Source organism: Schistocerca americana, chromosome 4 (genome assembly GCF_021461395.2).
Source record: "Schistocerca americana isolate TAMUIC-IGC-003095 chromosome 4, iqSchAmer2.1, whole genome shotgun sequence".
Classification (NCBI taxonomy): Eukaryota; Metazoa; Arthropoda; class Insecta; order Orthoptera; family Acrididae; genus Schistocerca; species Schistocerca americana.
This window is the reverse complement of record NC_060122.1, coordinates 246,132,994-246,153,930: the sequence shown is the minus strand read 5'-3', so window position 1 is coordinate 246,153,930 and position 20,937 is coordinate 246,132,994. Positions and strand designations below refer to the sequence as shown.

General features: G+C 42.8%; 1 protein-coding gene across 1 annotated transcript in view; it reads right to left on the bottom strand.

Moving 5' to 3' along the window:
• Window positions 1-20,145, bottom strand: part of LOC124613225 (protein cycle) — a 996,167-nt gene extending 976,022 nt beyond the window's left edge. The window contains exon 1 of the mRNA XM_047141899.1: window positions 19,900-20,145. The gene's annotated coding sequence lies outside the window, so the exon portion shown is untranslated. The remainder of the gene's footprint in view (window positions 1-19,899) is intronic.
• Between the last annotated feature and the right edge of the window lie 792 nt (window positions 20,146-20,937).

Genomic DNA, 20,937 nt, shown 5'->3' with positions numbered 1-20,937 from the left:
CACTCTCTCCCATATTATGTGATAATACAAAACGAGCTGCCCTTTTTTGCACCCTTTCGATGTCCTCTGTCAATTCCACCTGGTAAGGATCCCACACCGCGCAGCAATATTCTAACAGAGGACGAACGAGTGTAGTGTAAGCTGTCTCTTTAGTGGACTTGTTGCATCTTCTAAGTGTCCTGCCAATGAAACGCAACCTTTGGCTCGCCTTCTCCACAATATTATCTATGTGGCTTTTCCAACTGAAGTTGTTCGTAATTTTAACACCCAGGTACTTAGTTGAATTGACAGCCTTGAGAATTGTACTATTTATCGAGTAATCGAATTCCAACGGATTTCTTTTGGAACTCATGTGGATCACCTCACACTTTTCGTTATTTAGCGTCAACTGCCACCTGCCACTCCATACAGCAATCTTTTCTAAATCGCTTTGTAACTGATACTGGTCTTCGGATGACCTTACTAGACGGTAAATTACAGCATCATCTGCGAACAACCTAAGAGAACTGCTCAGATTGTCACCCAGGTCATTTATATAGACCAGGAACAGCAGAGGTCCCAGGACGCTTCCCTGGGGAACACCTGATATCACTTCAGTTTTACTCGATGATTTGCCGTCTATTACTACGAACTGCGACCTTCCCGACAGGAAATCACGAATTCAGTCGCACAACTGAAACGATACCCCATAGGCCCACAGCTTGATTAGAAGTCGCTTGTGAGGAACGGTGTCAAAAGCGTTCCGGAAATCCAGAAATACGGAATCAACTTGACATCCCCTGTCGATAGCGGCCATTACTTCGTGCGAATAAAGAGCTCAGTACGGTTGTGTAAGACTATCGCATTCAGCGCAAATTGTTTTCAAAAATAGGGTCCTGCGGCCAACAGAGTAGGGAATAACATGGTGTATTGGAATATTGAATAAAATCACGTGCTTTCAGAAACAAATGTACTGCATTACTTATTGAGCGCCTCTTGTAGATCAAGTGGGTCCGGACGAGTTACATAACTATTTATAGTATACGCTTAGGAAAGCAGTCCATAAGAATTCCCTTTTAAAGTCAGGCAAGGCAACACCGGTGTTCACTATCGTCTTCACATTTTTTGGAGGAGGCCGCCAATTTCGACACCCTGCTCTAACTGGAATTTTGATTTCTACTGTGACGTGGAGGATTAACGTCTCACCCACGGCAACGAATTTCTAATGGTCAATTCTCCATGAAAAATGCAGTGCATTCTTTCTTCTGTTACACTTATAGCGTCGTCCATTTAGTACCACGCTTTGCTTCTTCTCTACGTTTTCGTGAATTGTTGCAGTTTTGGGTTTGCCTTCACGTGGATCATTTTCATGCCAAATACTCTCGCGTTTGAACTCAATAACTCTTTTCTTAACTGGACAAAATAACAGCCCTCTCCTAACCGAAGGAGAGACACTCGCCTCAAAAACCTTCACCAACTTTAGATGAATATCTTTCGTCAATAACCCGTTCACAACCAAGACTTTTATCTTGATGCGTTTCGACGTGGTGGAAGCTTGTGTCGGGTCCGCAGCTGTATAAAGGCGTGTGCGTACTTGCAAGTAAACTTGCTAGTCGCGTGCAAGTTAGTGGAAAGAGTTTCTTGCATCTTCCTGCAAATACTTGCCTAACTTGCCAGTTGTTGAAAGTTTTTCTCAAACTTGCAGAAGTTTTGTATGTTTAGTACCGGTACAAAAATGTCAGCGTCGAAAAGGAGAACGGCGCAAAGATAGACGTGCTCAAACAAATGTATCAGTTTTGCTATGGTACCCATGTTTGAAAATGTACCGCTTGGATAATGAGCTCTGATCTTTGTGATCTACAGGAGACCATCACATGAGCAGTGTTTTGAGTACACGTCGGTGGATTCTCTTCTACGTGACGAAGCGGCGCGTACGTTCAGAAATCGAGTTGAACTCACCAGGGCTTAAGTCAGGGGACTGGAGTAGGCGGTATAGCACTTAGCAGTCCCATCAGTCAAACAAATCAGTAACAGCTTGCACTGTACGTGCTTGAGCATTGTCCTGCAAAATGATGGCCAGGTCCTGCAGAAAGTGTGATCACTTCTGTCTCTATGCTGTTCATTTTGGGACACAACCTACGACCAGCTCAGAGACAGAAATGATGACGCTTCCTGCAGGACCTGACCATCATTTTGCAGGACAGTGCTGAAGCACGTACAGTGCAAGCTGTTACTGATTTGTTTCACTGATGGGGCTGCTAAGTGGTATACCACCTAGTGCAGTCCCCTAAGTCCTCGTGAGTTCAACTCGATTTCTAAACTGAAGGAAACACTTCACGACATTCGCTTCGGAACTGCTACAAATTCGTCGGGCAAGAGACCGCGCCGCTCGAACTGTCAACACAACTGGCACTGCTAAGAGCATCCTACGACTTCCACATCGCTGGCAACGGCTTATACACAATGCTAGTGACTACTTTGTAGGTCAGTAAAACATGGAAACACGTATCTAATTTGTATGAAGTGTAAATAAATTAAAGTTCCAACCCTCGTACATACATTTACAGGCGACGGTGCCTGTAACTTTCACCCTCTGTAAAGTCGTTGGATGACATTTCTGGACATATTATGCACTCACTCCGCCCACTACAAGGCCTGGAAGTTTGCAACGGGAACTAACGAACACCCTGTATAATTGGTCACCATCAGACACGGAAGTGTGAAATGAATTTACCGATTACCTTTTCCTCAGAAGGGGAAGTAGAAATGCGGTACAGACGTCTTTAAATTTTAGTTCATTTTTTAATGTTAGCGTAAACACACACGTATTACATTTGTTAAAAAATAGTAAATACTGCCTGCCACATTTCAGTATCCTGTTTTCGAGTATTTCATTCCACAACAGACAACAGGCGTTCGAAACCTGAATACGACGTTCTCAGAAAGCTTTCAATCTGAGCGGAGTCTTCCGAGTGTAGTTCTGTCTTTAGTTATTTTGCAGCAGGCTCCAAAAATACTACACTTACGTGTTGTGTGCGAGTCTGTAGAGGAATGTTGGTGTTGAACGATGATGGATGAGAGAAGGGAGACGCTGAAATACGGCGCCAGCACATAGCCCACTCCTCACGAATAGCACCAAGGGGGCCGTCAAGCTTAACGTCCCCGTCCGACTGGCGATATCACTATCATCAGTGTAACATGCACTCTCTTCAAGAGACACCGTAGGGAGGTTTGGCATTTAAACCAGGACATTGGCGCAAAGTCTGGTGAGCGAGAACTTTACGCCACCACCTCCACATCTCTTGTCGGCCAAATTCCGGCAATGAAAACTTTTTGCTCCACCAGGATTCACACTGGCTTACCCCTGGGTCGAGCGCCACCGCACAAGCGTGTTAGTGACCTCGGCCACAAAGGCGGGTTGTTCTTGATAACTTATGTACGCCTCTGTATCCACTTATTTACCAAAACATTTCTTTTTTCCTAACTGCTTGTGTTCTGTGGCGATTTTTCTCCAATAAATAATGCAACAACGATGACGGCTGCTCTGGTTTTTAAGCATGACATCGTAAACTTCCAAATGTCTATCTTACCATGTGACTATAGTGGAAACACTTCTACAAGTACTGCAATTTTCTAAAATCACTTTGTTCAAGAGACATGCAGAAGTAAACTTATGCAAGTAAACACCTCTGTACGTGCTTGCAGAAGTTACTTGAGAAGGTTATTTGCTACTGGACATACACCATATCCCATCTTATAGGGAAACAAGATCGAACTCCTATAAATTTATAGGAATACTGATACCAGAAACTAATGATTCCATTATCAATGCCGCATGATGCGCCAGAAAGTCTTTATACCACATATAAGGGCTACTGCATTGCAGTTATAACATAGCTGAGTATGGACCACGCGCAGATTGATCTTTTCCGGGAATTAATAGTGGTAATTCTTATATGTGGTATGACACATAATCCAGCACTGATGATGGAAACATAAGTTTCTGGAAAAAATATGAAAATAAATTTAAAAATTCTTTTTGCCCAACATAATAGTTCCATGGCATCATGCTTTACGGTTTGAACGAAGCACATACAACGTGACCGCTTTTAAAAACTCTTTAAAAGGGAGTAGTCCACAGAGCAACTTGACACCTGAGTGATTTTACTGTGCAACGAGTACCAACATCACAAGAGAAAAGTTGAAACGTCCCCTTTGAACAATTTATACACGACTGTGCTTAACCTGACATAAAATATTTTTAGCGCAACGCAATCTGACTTTCAAAATTCCCTACAAAAGAATGGCCCTGACTAACATTAAACTATACCTTTCACAAATCACTTACCTCACAAAAATCTTCGCCGCTCAAGCTACTGCAATACAGCGAGCGCCACTACTGCCAGCTAAATAAAAGATTCAAACTACTGAAGGCACTAACTACTGATAGGGATAGTTAGCAAATGAAAGATAGTAATAGAGAACAAACAATGTATTTACCTTGATATCATCATATATAAATATAGCAGTTCATGACAAATTTCAAAACTCCGCCATCTCTCTCTCCACATCCACCACTGCTAGCGGCTCACCTCCAACTGCGCAACGCTACGCGCTGTTCACATCCAGCTGCCGTTGCCCAACACTACAATGGCAGACAACAATGCAAACTAGCCACAGACTGCACACAGCACAGCCAGTGATTTTCATACAGAGGTGGCGTTACCAATAAAAAAACCTAAACAGCCTACTTACATAGAGAAAACATAAACAGCCTACTTACAAAGTTTATTGATAACAACACACAGACAAGCTGCGCTAATACCTCAGTCTCTGTTCTCTCGTTCAGGATCTACTGTAATACCCGAGGAGACGGGGCTGGTCCGGTTGGTCCAACGGTTCTGTCTCTGAGTTGTATTCGGAATCAACTAATGTTTTTGGTGTTACCGATATGTGGTATTCGTTGCTTTCTAAATTCCTGCATTGTAGCACGATGCGAGTTATATCACCAACGCGTTTTTTTAATTTATTTTCTTTATCACACTGACGTCGGACGTAGTTACTGGCGTGTGCATATACAAACGACGATTAGGGGCGACCATGCTGCCTTTGAAAACCTCGTTTACTTCGGAGCGACTGGAAGCGAACACAAGCGAACTAGCATTCGTACATAATTTGCCGTGTTCGCTACCCTTCGCTTGCAACTCTGACCAAGCGTTTATACTGGAGCTAACAGAAGATAACACGAAAAAGAAAGAACATAGCATGCCAACCCTAAGAACGCTGTGTTACTGCTGTATTTATTTTTTGGACCCAATAATCACTATAGACCGATTAAACTTACTTGATAGCTGACGTCTGTCTCTTGCCTCATGCGCTCCACGCTACTGCTAGGTTATAGGCGACACACATACACGACGAATCACTTCTCAAATGCTGCTAACGTGGAACGCGAAGCAACGTTGGAAGCAGCCACCGCGAAGTATGACAGACATGCGAGATGCTCTGTCGAAACCTGGTTTTAAGTGACCAATGACTGAATGACGGCAGACGACGGTTTTGTAGCCCTGAATTTAAACTCATGTCCTAATCTAACTACAGCCTCGTGATGCGTAATGGATACGAAAAAAAACGGCGATCAACAATCTGCGCAGAACTACAATCACGATCGCTCTGTTGACGACATTTAAGGCTAACTTCTACGAGCAAACTCAAGACACGAAAATTTCATAATGTGTTTGTTCGCATAGCCATCTTCCGCAGCAAAATTTAAGTTTTAACGGTAAAAGGAAACGGATTTCTCGCTGTCACTGGTTACCTGTCCTCACACTGGCTACACGGGATGTCGCGTCACCAACCGATGAGCAGTCCTGGCTGGCATTCAGTTGCAGATTATAGGCGACACAAGCAGATTCCAGATGAAAAAAGAATGATAGGAAGAAAAATAAGAGCAAACAAAAAGGCCATATGATGATGAAAATGACGCAGCAAAGTATTAGAAATAAAAATATTACGTTTAAACCGAAACAGTGAATAAAAATGATAATCGAAGTTTTTTTACATTCAGAAAAATAAAAGGTCTCGCAGCATTTTACCTTCGACCTTCTATTCTTCAGTTAATACACTAACTACTACGATATGTCATTATACTGCAGAAAGCTGTCGTATCTATGACTTTTGTGTCCCAGTCGCAACGTTTAATTGACAACCTTTAAAAATTCATCTTCAAGCAATATCGTGCGAGCTTATGTAGTGTAACCCGATCTGTGTGATTGCAATAACTATATAAATGACGCTGAATCGCGTCTTGTCGAAAGGATTCAGTAGTGTTTGGCTAACTCTGTGTATGAAACGTGTGTATTTCGTTAGCATCGTCGTGTGTGTGTGTGTGTGTTGTTTTTGGTGCAGTTATCATGTGTGATGAAATACGAAATAAAAGGGCCAGACACAGGATTACAGGTCCAAACATATCAAGCAAGCAAGAAAGAAAGCCCAACAAGGAAATAGAAGTGAATTAATTGGCATTTTGGCAACGGTGAACGGTTCGGGCATGACGTTCACTGCTCTGATTGGTGGAAACCAGCTACAATGCGTGAAGTGTCAACTATCAAGTAATTTTGATCGGGCTATTCACAGGTTTCACTCGACATAATATTGGTTAGAGTCGCGATGCACAATTATGATTCGCACAAATGATTATTTCGCCTGGTGAGCGCGCTAGTTTTGACCAAACAAGCAAAATGGCGTGGTGTCTGGATTTTCAGGCAAATATGAGACGTTATCACTGGATTGCAGTTCCAGCCTTGCTTCGCATTTTTCCAAAATTTTGTACATATGTCGGTGACGTTTTGTGCTGGCTTCTTATAGCAATTTAGAGTGGAAATTTAAAAGTAGGTCACTAATTACTGACGAGAAATACATTCTTCTGCTTAGAAGCTGGAGACAATTAAGTTAGTAATTATTTTGAATTTCAAGAGCTGTTACATTTCAGACATTTCGTGATGTCTGCAGTGACATGCGCAAAGAACTGAGCGATTTAATTAAATTAAAAATAATATTAATGATTTACGAGTACTGTATTGTAAAATATGCGTATGGCTTGATGAAATCTGCTACGTAGTTTCTTGAAGAGAGACGCTGTGACCGATGGGAAAACGATTTTTATTTATTTAGTTGTTATATCACAAATAACAGTGATACATCTCTAATGTACTGGCAGCAGCTTTGAGCGTAAGCCACGAATGGTCAGTTCTTTCGTATATTTTCAATTTTACATTAGCCAACAAAATGAATACAGATTCGTTTTCGTTTCTTTTCATCGAAATTTCTCGTGCTGTTCATTTTTATTAAAAAGAAATACAATGGCTTGTGCATCTTCATTGCGCTCCCACCTGATGAAAGCAAATAATGAATTTATTGTCTTTGCCATCTCCCCAGTCGGACCTTTGAGTGGTTCGGCAGCTTTCTACCAAACATATTTCTTTTTGTTCGACATTTCGTGCTGTTGATTTGTTGTTTCCTACAAGCTCCTATATTCTTCTACAGGGCACTTCACAATTCCTGTTACAGGAGTTGTGGAGTGGGCTTAGTAGATAAAGTTCTGATAAGGCATCCACGTTTGGAAATGTACCATTTGAATAATGAGCTCCGACCTTTGTGATTTACAGGAGACCATCGCATCACCAATGTTCCGAGTACTCGTCGTCTTCTACACGACGAAGCACATCGTCTCTTAAGTCAAGACTGCGGCACGTCCTTGGAGCACCACTAATCAGCCCTTTTACACGTTCGACGTTCTTGTCTCAATTGACCATTAGAAACAAGTGTGTCTACTGCAACGCCTCTGGCGTTTTATTCCCGTACTTAGTGTTGTCTGTATTGAGTGGTCATTTTCGTTTACACGTCAGGGCCAAAATTGCCGGTGTTGAGAGTGGACTGCTGTACTATTTTGCATCTGGATAGTGAAAACGACGTTTTTACGGAAAAATCGAAATATAGCAATAAAGTTTAGGAAGAAGCAATGACAATAGTATTTATTATTGATAAGAGCACTGGAAGTTTTTGCCAACAGTCGTGGGGTAAATTGTTCGCGCTCCTGAGAACTAAAAGAATAGGAACAGAACCATCCAATCATTTCAGAATATATACACTTATTAGCTCAAAAAAATATGCATTTGCAAACACGTCGGCCAATTTATAGAACGCAGTAAATAGCGGCTTTTGTGCTCTATTCTTTGTATCTTGTTTTCTTGCTAAATGCCAAATAACAACGAAAATTATTTTTCATACCTAATAATTCTGACTTTTTCACTGTTGAACTAATATTGATTAAAGCACGTTTATCTATTTACATTCTTATTTGTGCATAGTCTAGGTTTTTTCTCTGTAAAACGTAAGTAATTTTTACTTTCACATATTTTGTCTCTTGTTGGACGAGTACGGAAAAATGCCAAGAAGTTGTGTAACTTTTCAGTGTGCCACGAAAACAAAGCTAACAACATAATAAAGATTAAGAAGATATGAAAACACAAAATCATTTTCTGTAATAGGAATGAGATCGATCAGAACAGTGTATTATTTCCCATGTTAGCAGACGCCACTATTGTTAAAACCTGCCTAGTCGTCAATATGGGGTGTCTAGGAAACCTGCTTTCTGGAATTGCTAGACAACATTCAAATAAATCTTATTAATGAGTTTTATTACAAAACGAGCAATTATAATACTTAACTTTGTGTTACACCAATGTGTCGCAAGTGACATACGAAATAATTAAGTTTCTTCTGCACAACAATTCCAAAGTCTGAGACACAGAGGGTTCAAGCGAAGTATTGAGCTTTGATGCTTCTATGCTACTCGTTAGTCTTGAGGCTGCTTGCTGTTCGACTGGGCCGCGACCAGTCCCGCGCGGCGTTATGTCCTCTTCGTATCGGGGCCGCTGTTGTTGCGTTGTCGTCCTGGAGAGGGGTCGGTCAACGTGCGATTGGCTGACGTCTTGTCACAGCCCTCTCTGCTCTATCGTTCCCGACTGGCGTGCCGGCGCTTAACTTTACGCCACAACAGCTATAGTCCATGAAACAGCAGTGTGCATCATCGGAAATTTAGAACTCTACAATCGTCACAATCCCTAGATTACTGACGTCATACACATGCTCGGGTCGTGGTTGGTTGCTGATTTACACGGCAGGCAAGAAAAGAGCACAACCTTCGAGTAGCCGATTTTGACCAGAAAGTCGCCCGTGTAAAACGGGCTTTAGTTGCGAACGTACTAGTTTCTCGCAGCCGTTGTTGTAGTTGGGCAAAAGTAGTACGGTGTGGCGGTATGTGATATCGTAATTACGAAAGCGGCCGAAGGCGGCGGCCTCTCAATTTGTGTATGTGCCGTGAAGCGGGAAATTTGAAAGTGGTCCGTTCTTCAAACGGTGCATTTCCAGGTAAGCGTTCTACAACCCCTAGAAGCCTGTAATAGGAACTGTGAAACACCGTATTAGCAATATTACATTCTGTTCTGACCACTACGTTGTTCATTCAACTCAAGCCATTAACAACAGTATTTCGCGTGCAAACAAAAGACGAATACCCTCTGCGCTATGGACGATTCGTTTTATGGTTCGCTGAGATACAGGCAATCAGCCGAACACGAGCACCTGGGTATGCGAACCGAACAAGGCCGAATGCTGTTACACCACAGTGAATGCTCGTTCGCTAATGTTCGCTGCGGTAAACCTGGCTTAATACTCGGTGTTAATCCTGTACACTGCTGTTCCTTACAATCCATGTTATTGTGCTCCCGCCGTTTTATTCGATAGGTCTTTGAAAAAACATATCAATGGCTGTTACGTTTTGATCACTAGGCTCTCCTACAGTCATCCAGCACAGTTTTCTGGTGCTAGGTTGATGCAACAGTTCCCAGTGGTTACCGTTATGGGAAGGGCGCGTGAGTAGTCCGTCTCTACCTTTGCTTGACTAATCAACCTGAAGCTTTAAAGCATACCGCAAATTTGAGAAACTAAAATGTCACCATATCATTACAGGTTTAACAATGTACGGAAGAACATAGTAAAGCAGATTAGAAGGAGAACAAAAGTTAACACAAATAAGACCAAAATCCATACATATAAATGTCTGTGTGTGTGTGTGTGTATGTATGTTCCACATCGCCTCCTAAACAACTACACCTACACTCCTGGAAATTGAAATAAGAACACCGTGAATTCATTGTCCCAGGAAGGGGAAACTTTATTGACACATTCCTGGGGTCAGATACATCACATGATCACACTGACAGAACCACAGGCACATAGACACAGGCAACAGAGCATGCACAATGTCGGCACTAGTACAGTGTATATCCACCTTTCGCAGCAATGCAGGCTGCTATTCTCCCATGGAGACGATCGTAGAGATGCTGGATGTAGTCCTGTGGAACGGCTTGCCATGCCATTTCCACCTGGCGCCTCAGTTGGACCAGCGTTCGTGCTGGACGTGCAGACCGCGTGAGACGACGCTTCATCCAGTCCCAAACATGCTCAATGGGGGACAGATCCGGAGATCTTGCTGGCCAGGGTAGTTGACTTACACCTTCTAGAGCATGTTGGGTGGCACGGGATACATGCGGACGTGCATTGTCCTGTTGGAACAGCAAGTTCCCTTGCCGGTCTAGGAATGGTAGAACGATGGGTTCGATGACGGTTTGGATGTACCGTGCACTATTCAGTGTCCCCTCGACGATCACCAGTGGTGTACGGCCAGTGTAGGAGATCGCTCCCCACACCATGATGCCGGGTGTTGGCCCTGTGTGCCTCGGTCGTATGCAGTCCTGATTGTGGCGCTCACCTGCACGGCGCCAAACACGCATACGACCATCATTGGCACCAAGGCAGAAGCGACTCTCATCGCTGAAGACGACACGTCTCCATTCGTCCCTCCATTCACGCCTGTCGCGACACCACTGGAGGCGGGCTGCACGATGTTGGAGCGTGAGCGGAAGACGGCCTAACGGTGTGCGGGACCGTAGCCCAGCTTCATGGAGACGGTTGCGAATGGTCCTCGCCGATACCCCAGGGGCAACAGTGTCCCTAATTTGCTGGGAAGTGGCGGTGCGGTCCCCTACGGCACTGCGTAGGATCCTACGGTCTTGGCGTGCATCCGTGCGTCGCTGCGGTCCGGTCCCAGGTCGACGGGCACGTGCACCTTCCGCCGACCACTGGCGACAACATCGATGTACTGTGGAGACCTCACGCCCCACGTGTTGAGCAATTCGGCGGTACGTCCACCCGGCCTCCCGCTTGCCCACTATACGCCCTCGCTCAAAGTCCGTCAACTGCACACACGGTTCACGTCCACGCTGTCGCGGCATGCTGCCAGTGTTAAAGACTGCGATGGAGCTCTGTATGCCACGGCAAACTGGCTGACACTGACGGCGGCGGTGCACAAATGCTGCGCAGCTAGCGCCATTCGACGGCCAACACCGCGGTTCCTGGTGTGTCCGCTGTGCCGTGCGTGTGATCATTGCTTGTACAGCCCTCTCGCAGTGTCCGGAGCAAGTATGGTGGGTCTGACACACCGGTGTCAATGTGTTCTTTTTTCCATTTCCAGGAGTGTATTTCAACCAGTCTTGGTCAAGCAACAATCGTTGTGGAGGTGAGAACCACCATCGTTCAGGAAATAGGACGTCATAAAAAATGAGATGCGTGAAAAACTGTTGCATCATGCATGACGTTTAAATTTATTACCTATCTCCTACTAACTGTATTCGGAATAAATTTCGCAGAGAGTATCCACATATGCCGCTAAATGCACCTAGAAAATTATATCGTGGTACCACACAAAATTCAGGAGATATGACGTCAAAAACACTGAGATGCGTGAAAACATGCCATATCATGATGTTTTAATATATTTATTCTTTACTGCTAACAAGACAACTTAAGGAAATCCCCAACACCTGCCAGCGCTTTCAACTGCGACGGCAATAACTGTCTTTATACCTAGGAAGAGAAGTTGCCATAGAGACGTTTACAAAATCGCTTCGTAGACATACGAAGCAGCTGCACTTATACATACGTACATTATGCATTTATTTGTACGACTGGTTCATAATTTCAAATTTTGTTTTCGTTTCGAATAGAAAATTGGCAAAATGAATACCCGAACAGTGTCGGGTTTATCAGTTAGTAATTTATAAACAACGCAAACAAAAGTTAATACACGCACCAAAAAAAGTTTTGAATCACCCTGGTTCCCAGAACTCCTCAAGAGAGACGTTGACTGTGGATACTGTAGCACAGACACAGTCCCTTTGACTGCACAGAGATGTCACTAAACCCGCCCAAAGATGTAAACAACCATGCATGAGCAGCGCCTATCGGACGGATGGGGCCCGACAGCCGATCAGTTCCAATCATTCCACCAGGAAGGAGGTACACGGCTCGTGTTGTCTGTAGTTCAACCATGTCTAGACGCTCAATACCGCGGTTCGATCGCGTCCGCATTGTTACTTTGTGCCAGGAAGGGTTCTCAATAAGGGAAGTGTCCAGGCGTCTCGGAGTAAACCAATGCGATGTTGTTTGGACATGGAGGAGATAGAGATAGACAAGAACTGTCGATGACATACTTCGCTCAGGCCGCCCCAGGGCTAGTATTGCAGTGGATGACCGCTAACTACGGATTATGTCTCGGAGGGACACTGACAGCAACGCCACCATGTTGAATAATACTTTTCGTGCAGCCACAGGACGTCGTGTTACGACTCAAACTGTGTGCAATAGGCTGCATGATGCGCAACTGCACTCCAGACGTCCATCTTTGCAACCACGACACCATGCAGCGCGGTACAGATGGCCCCAAGAACATGCGGAATGGGCCGGTCAGGATTGGCATCACGTTCTCTCCACCGATGAGTGTCGCATATGCTTTCAACCACACAATCGTCGGAGACGTGTTTGGAGGCAGCCCGGTGAGGTTGAACGCCTTAGAAACATTGTCCATCGAGTGCAGGAAGGTGGAAGTTCCCTGATGTTTTGGGGCGGCATTATGTGGGGCCGATGTACGCCGCTAGTCGTCAATGAAGGCGCCATAACGGCTGTACGATACGTGAATGCCCTCCTCCGTCCGATAGTGCAACCATATCGGCAGCATATTGGAGAGGCATTTGTCTTGGACGACAGTTCACGCCCTCATCGTGCACATTTTGTGAATGACTTCCTTCAGGATAACGACATCGCTCGACTAGAGTGGCCTACAGTTCTTCAGACATGAACCCTATACAAAATGCCTGGGATAGATAGAAAATGGCTGTATATGGACGAAGTGACCCACCAACCACTCTGAGGGATCTACGCCGAATAGCCGTTGAGGAGTGGAACAATCTGGACCAACAATGCCTTGATGAACTTGGGAATAGTATGCCACGACGAATACAGGCTTGCACCAATGCAAGAGGACGTGCTACTGGGTGCTCGATGTACCGGTGTGTACAGCAATCTGGACCACTACCTATGAAGATCTTGCTGTAAGGTGGTACAACATGCAATGTGTGGTTTTCATGAGCAATAAAAAGGGCGGAAACGATGTTTATGTTGATCTCTATTCCAGTTTTCTGTACAGGTTCCGGAACTCTCGGATTTGAGGTGATGCAAAACTTTTTTTGATGTGTGTAGTATACATCCACAATGGAGTCGTACAACCGGTTGACGGGATTCCGTACTTGTAGCAAACGACTCCAAGAGTAAAAATGGATTAGAATAATTTTGGTAAACTATATAGAGTACAGAGTAGATACTAGTTGCCGAAGTTTCTGACACAAAAAGTTGAAAATCAGTGGGTTCTACCTGATTTGACTTATGGCATTTAAAAACTGATGACTCGTCGAACAGTGAAGAGATCCGTGTTGAGAATTAATTATTGTTGTTGTCTTCAGTCCTGAGACTGGTTTGATGCACCTCTCCATGCTACTCTATCCCGTGCAAGCTTCTTCATCTCCCGGTACCTACTGCACTCTACATCCTTCTGAATCTGCTCAGCGTATTCATATCTTGGTCTCCCTCTACGATTTTTACCCTCCACGCTGCCCTCCAGTACTAAATTGGTGATCCCTTGATGCCTCAGAACATGCCCTACCAACCGATCCCTTCTTCTAGTCAAGTTGTGCCAGAAACTCCTCTTCTCCCCAATTCTATTCAATACCTCCTCATTAGTTATGTGAGAATTAATAGGAAGACGAATACATAGAAGATGGACCAAGGAAATTTTTTGTTGCATTCAAAGAGATAAGCAACGATCAACATGACGACCTAATGGAAAGTGAATATATCACAGAAAATTTGCAGCAGCAACACGAATGAGTATTGGCGAAGACGGTAATACACTGGAAAGTCTGAATGAGCCATTTGTCCAGCAGTCTACGTCAAATACACGGTGATTATGGCCGCGAAAACCTTTACTGTGATTGTGGTCTTCGTTGCACAAAGATGATCCAATGGTTTTCGCCAGTAAAACACGGGAGTTATTTGGCTGAACATGAACGACACACTGAACGTCCTCAATATGTAAAAACATTGAAGCAGCTAGGGAACTAAAAGTGTGAAAGGTTATTCTTACGATTTTCCATTTTCTTCAGTAACAACATGGTCAATACAACGATACTTGATTTACTCTATTTCTTTATTATTTGGGAGTGCATCATGCTAATTTTTTTTTCTTTTTTTTTTGTCGGTACATAAATCAAGTGCCTAACCACAAATTAATCCAGCTGGCAGTCCACGATCCGCAGTTACACTGATAACGGTTTTTCCAACGACGGTACAAAAATGTTGTTCGACGTTTAGACGATGTCTTTCGAGAGAGATCATTAGCTCATTTGGAAATGAATGGAGGAAGAAGCGGCTGTGGCTCGTTAAAGGAAACATCCCTGGAAATCCAAGTACAATTAAACCACAGGACCTGGCAGAACCTTGTACCTCACTCGTGTACGAGTCCAGTGTCGAATTATGCGACGCGAAAATTGCAGTTGCTATATGCTGTTGTTGTGATCTTCAGTCCTGAGACTGGTTTGATGCAGCTCTCCATGCTACTCTATCCTGTGTAAGCTTCATCATCTCCCAGTACCTACTGCAGCCTACATCCTTCTGAAACTGCTTAGTGTATTCATCTCTTGATCTCCCTCTACGATTTTTACCCCACACGCTGCCCTCCAATACTAAATCGATGATCCCTTGGTGCCTCAGAACATGTCCTACCAACCGATCCCTTCTTCTAGTCAAGTTGTGCCACAAATTCCTCTTCTCCCCAATTCTATTCAGTACCTCCTCATTAGTTACATGATCCATTCATCTAATCTTCAGCATTCTTCTGTAGCACCACATTTCGAAAGCCTCTATTCTCTTCTTGTCTAAACTATTTAACGTCCATGTTTCACTTCCACACAAATCTTTTCAGGAAAGACTTCCTGGTAGTTAAATCTATACTCGATGTTGACAAATTTCTCTTCTTCAGAAACACTTTCCTTGCCATTGGCAGTCTACATTTTATATCCTCTCTGCTTCAGCCATCATCAGTTATTTTGCTCCCAAAATAGCAAAACTCATCTACTAGTTTAAGTGTCTCATTTCCTTATCTAATTCCCTCGGTATCACCCGACTTAATTCAACTACATTCCATTATCCTTGTTTTGCTTTTGTTGATGTTCATCTTATATTCTCCTTTCAAGACACTGTCCATTCTGTTCAACTGCTCTTCCTGTTCCTTTACTGTCTCTGACATAATTACAATGTCATCGGTGAACCTCAAAGTTTTTATTTCTTCTCCATGGATTTTAATTCCTACTCCAAATTTTTCTTTTGTTTCCTTTACTACTTGCTCACTATACAGATATATAACTTGTGCAAAAATGGCAGTTTTGATCTGCCCCCAACCTTCTGGCCCATGACAAATTTCTGGGGACGACCATGTGTCGAAGTTAGATTCATTAAAGGTTCATGCAGATTATATCTTCTTCTAGTGTTGTATCTGTGAATATCGCTGTTAGTCTCAAGCTCAGATTGATTGTTGATAAAAAAAAAATCGTAAGCGTATAAATGTGCTGTGAGGCTGTGGTTAATATTCCCATGTGTTTAAAGAGATGCCTCCGAGATGTAAGGCTATGAATTCCACATATAATTCTATAATTATTTTCTTTTGTTCCTGGAATATTTTTCCCTACCATGAAAAGATACCCCAGAATATTATCCCGCAACACACAAATGAATTAAAACAAGTTAACTTACTCAACTTCTGTATCCTCGGAGACTACAATTATTCTTATGGCAAAAGTAGCCGAACCTAAATGTTGTACCAGGTCTGCTGCCTATATGGATCTTCCAGTTTAAGTTTTCATCAATTTGCACACCTAAGAATTTAGAATTTTCTACCCCCGACAAACTTGTAAAACCATTTCTCGGTGGCGCTTGAGAGGTGCGTCGTACTAGAGCAGCATTTGTTACATCTAAGTGTGTGCTACAGTAGTACGAAAGATGAACAAAATTGGTGATCCTTTGAGTTTATGCTGCCCTCGTACGTGACATCTGCACAGTTTTTTACCTTCAGACTTACCGTTTTGGCGGAGCAATTACTTGCTTGATACGGCTCTCACAATTGCTGCAATGAATTCAGGTGTTCAGAAGCATCTACGAACTTGTCGCTAGCCTACTTGAATTCCCTGTATCCAGGTCTGGTTTAAGGCCCATGGCTTGGGGGCGACAAAGGTGTCACAAGTGTAGACTTCGTACAGGATGTATCACAATTAGTAGCAGCCGCTTGGTGCAACAGTGCGCGATTTGTGTACAGCGTGTGTCACAATTAGTAGACAAAACTGACGTGGGTAAAAGTTTACGAGTGAGGAGAGGCAAATTATAAATTCTCAGACTGGCCGTGCCTGTACTCCAACATCAAATCTCTGTGACTCTTGCTGAGAGGAATCCTGGGCTTTAGAACAGCCTGCCGAGGTCACGAAGTAGATGAAACGTACTTACATTACACCGTGTCTGTGCAACTTGCACGATGGGGCAGATTTAAATTTCGCGTAAATCTAACGATGATTTACGAGGGCGTGCTCAAAAGTAACGCCACCGCAATTTTTATGTGAAATCTCTTAAATCTGTTTAAATAAAACGTTAATATTCTACATCTTTATTTTTCATGACACCTAACGCTAGAGAGCTCCTAATTGACGCGAGTACCATGGCTGTATGTAACGTAATTACGTCGGTGCGTGTGAAACAGCATGATGTAATTGAGTTTCGAATCCGAAGAGTTCGTCTACACATGGAAAACCCTTTCCTTAACAATGAGAATGCCACACTACACACGAGAGCTGCGACATCTGCAACAATCAGGCAACTTGGGTTCACTGTCATCGATCATCCTCCATACAACCCCGACATTGACCCATCCGGTTTTCATACGTTTCCAAAAGTTAAAGAACACCTACGAGGACTCCCCTCTGATAGTAATGTCATCGATCATCCTCCATACAACCCCGACATTGACCCATCCGGTTTTCATACGTTTCCAAAAGTTAAAGAACACCTACGAGGACTCCCCTCTGATAGTAATGAAGCAGTGCAAGCAGAGGTGAGGTTGTGGCTCCGTCACCAAGTCAAACATTCTACAGTGGCAGTACCAACAAACTCGTCTCTCGTCGGGAGAAATGTGTTAGTTACCAGAGTGACTATGTTGAGAAATAAATACGTACCCATGAAGAATAATGATGTAGAATGTTAACAGAGTTTGTTTTATTTATATAGTTTTCACATGAAAAGTTCGGAGGCGTTACTTTTCAGCATGCCCTCATATTTTGAACAAACATGATTTAAACATATTATCTCAGTTCGTTATTTATATCTAATGATAGTCGTATCATTCATTAACAACTAGAGATAAGGGAAATGTCCAGAGTCGTTACTAAATGTCACTGCAACTAACAGAACGTGTTTGCCACTTTGTCACCTAGCTATCACAAATTTGCCTCGGGGGGATCGTCAAGTGTTAGGAGGAAGAAAGGGGTGGCACTGTAACGAACTTTGCGCGAAATGAATTACTTCCTTCAGTTTGCTTGATGCTGCACGCCATCGTAAGAGAATCCCGGTTTGAAAGTTCTTGTGACGTAGTGTGATCTGTCAATTCTCAAATTTCGCTGGCTCATGCACCAGCCTATACCTCTGTATACAAGGATACTTTATTTGTAATTGAGTATTTTCTATACAACGATAGTTTCCTCAATAGCATTTCTTGGCACTGCATGTCTGCCGGGGAAATATACCAGCGCTAGAAGTTGGCACTTAGCGCGAGGCTTCATTCAAGTGAATTTCAGGATTTATACCTATTCCTTCGTACCCATCATTCCCCACGCGATGAGTCAGCCTTAAAGAGCGCGTACTTTCGTTTGGTGTAGGGTCAGTGTCATTCAATAGACTGATGAATTTCATCTAGAAGCTTCACATCAGACTACGTGCTGGGTACCGTCTTATCGTATGGCGTGAAACGTCCTCTGATCCGCTGCCAAGAATAGCTGTGCAAGCGTCAGTATAGCCAACGTTCGCTTTTTGTGTCAGAATGCGGTTGCCAGCATTTAGATGATATCTATATCAAAATAGACAACACTGCCACATCTAAATTACCCAGCAACTTTTAAATATTTACCATCGCTCAGAAAACTGCTGTTACGACGTGACAGAAAGTCTACGTAAACGTACGAAACGTCAGAGAAAGGAATGTAACTCGCGTCTCCAATCGTCCGAAACTTGATTTGTTCAACTTGAAACCATCAAAGAAAAAGTTTTGCCTGCATGTGTATCACGGCAGAAAAGCGCCGCAGATGACAAAAAAATCTTCTATTCAAAGACACGGCACATCATAACACACGCTTGTTTATCCTCTGCGCCCACTGAAAAAATCGCTCTTTAATAATTATAGCGCAAAGCTGCACCATCGTAGGCTCTTGTCCAATAAATAGCAATATAGGGAAATAACTACGGCAATATAACTTAAACTGTATTCATTTCTCCAACAATGGCCTTTGCCTCTCAATATGCAGCTGTTGAAATGTCAAAATACGACCCACATGTCACAAACACATTTTCTCTGAACCGATTTCTTTTTTAGTTATCAAATGCAAAGTAACCTTGTTTGTGAAATGGAGGTAATCATAATACGATGAAGTGTTTTCAATTTCGATTCGTGAAAAACCGCACTATATAATTTATTCCACTCTTAACACCTGTGTTTGTCCTCACATTATATCAACGATTTGGGATTACTGAATACTTTTCAGCAATAGTTTTCGTAAGGTATAATCGTAGACAGTTTTATAGCTCTAACCTGTCTTATACCCAGAAACATAATTAAACAATAGCTATTCCTTACAATCGACGCAACTATGCTGGCGATACACTGTTTTCGTAGTTGTTCTGACAGTACCAGATGTTCGCGTTTTGTGTGAAAATGTAAATCATTTTTTCGGCACCAGTCTGTTAGAAACTGATGATATGTTGTTCGATGCAGTATTCTTATCGCATTCGAAAACATGACACAGACATTTACATGAATTAACAAGAAATTACACTGGCACGATACTTCGTTGAACTCGTGCGCCTAGCACAGTGATACACTGTAAACCGAACTCTATTGAATTCCGGGAACATTTTGTCTGCAAAATTAATCACTGGGAACAAAAACGTTTAACGTCTGGTTTGTTTTTGGCGCGACCTCATTACGTAATTGCAAAGCGATGTTTGCCAAGGCCGAATAAATGAACAGAATGTCCTGTGACAGTAACTGTTTTCTAAAAAAATAGCTATAACAAAGAAATTTGAGAAACTACTGCATGATGCTGTTGTTTGCGTCGAATGTTAAACACAATAAGATGAAAATTATTCTATACTTACCAGACTTCAGTGATATCCAGAAAATTTTGGCAGAACACGTATTTCCTTAATGACACGACGACACAGCTGCAGAATCACGTGAACTATTCCACGAAAACGAGTCACTCACACGTACACTTGAGATATATTCGTCACTTATACCACAGAACGAAAACGAACACATCGTGAAACGTACACAAAACTGCTGGTGCCATGTACACCCAACACTTCGCGTGTTTGTCGTGACGTCACTGAGTGTCTGTTGTAGTTCGGCCTCTGTCCGCTAGGTAGCTCCACTGAAACCATGACCTTGCTCAAGCGGTTCAGGCCGCCTCATGTCAGAAGTTACACGACAGAGTCGTTGTAAGCATACGTTTCCCACGAATTATCCGGTATGACGTGCTCGAAGAAAACTGTATATGGGTACGTTATGAGCCTGAGATACAATTTTAAAAATACGAAGGCATGGCAAAGCTATGGACATAATTTTCTTGTCCTTGGTGCACTTTGGCTACAGCTCATACAAATGTAATCATCTTCCACAATGAAATTGATAAAAATGCATTTTTACTCCCTCTGTGTTCTCTAAATGTGATTTAATCTGTCAATTACAGAACGCAATTTCCATTCAACTTCCTCTTCCACAAACCTTACTCTCTAACCAATGTAATACTATTAGCACCATCACCAAAAATAGCCTGTGGCTACAACCCACAGTACGACATCAAATGTGTAAAAAACTGTTTATAATCTCGACTGTTACTCCATTATTAATAACCATTTCTTGTACTTTGCGTCTCCCTTAAGCTATCAGATTTTCCTTCCCTCTGGCACCTCACCATTACATTTCTCTGCCATGTTTTATTGCATTTTTCACATTTTATTGTACTTGCATTTTTTTTGTATTTACACTGCTCCAAAGCATTGATCAGGACTAGATTCAAGGTCAGCTATAAAACTATTTTTTCTCCTCTCTCACAGAAAAATTAATGACTGACACAGACACTTTATAGTTCTACTGTGACTGCCGCACTTTCAGTTTCTATATTCCACAAAATC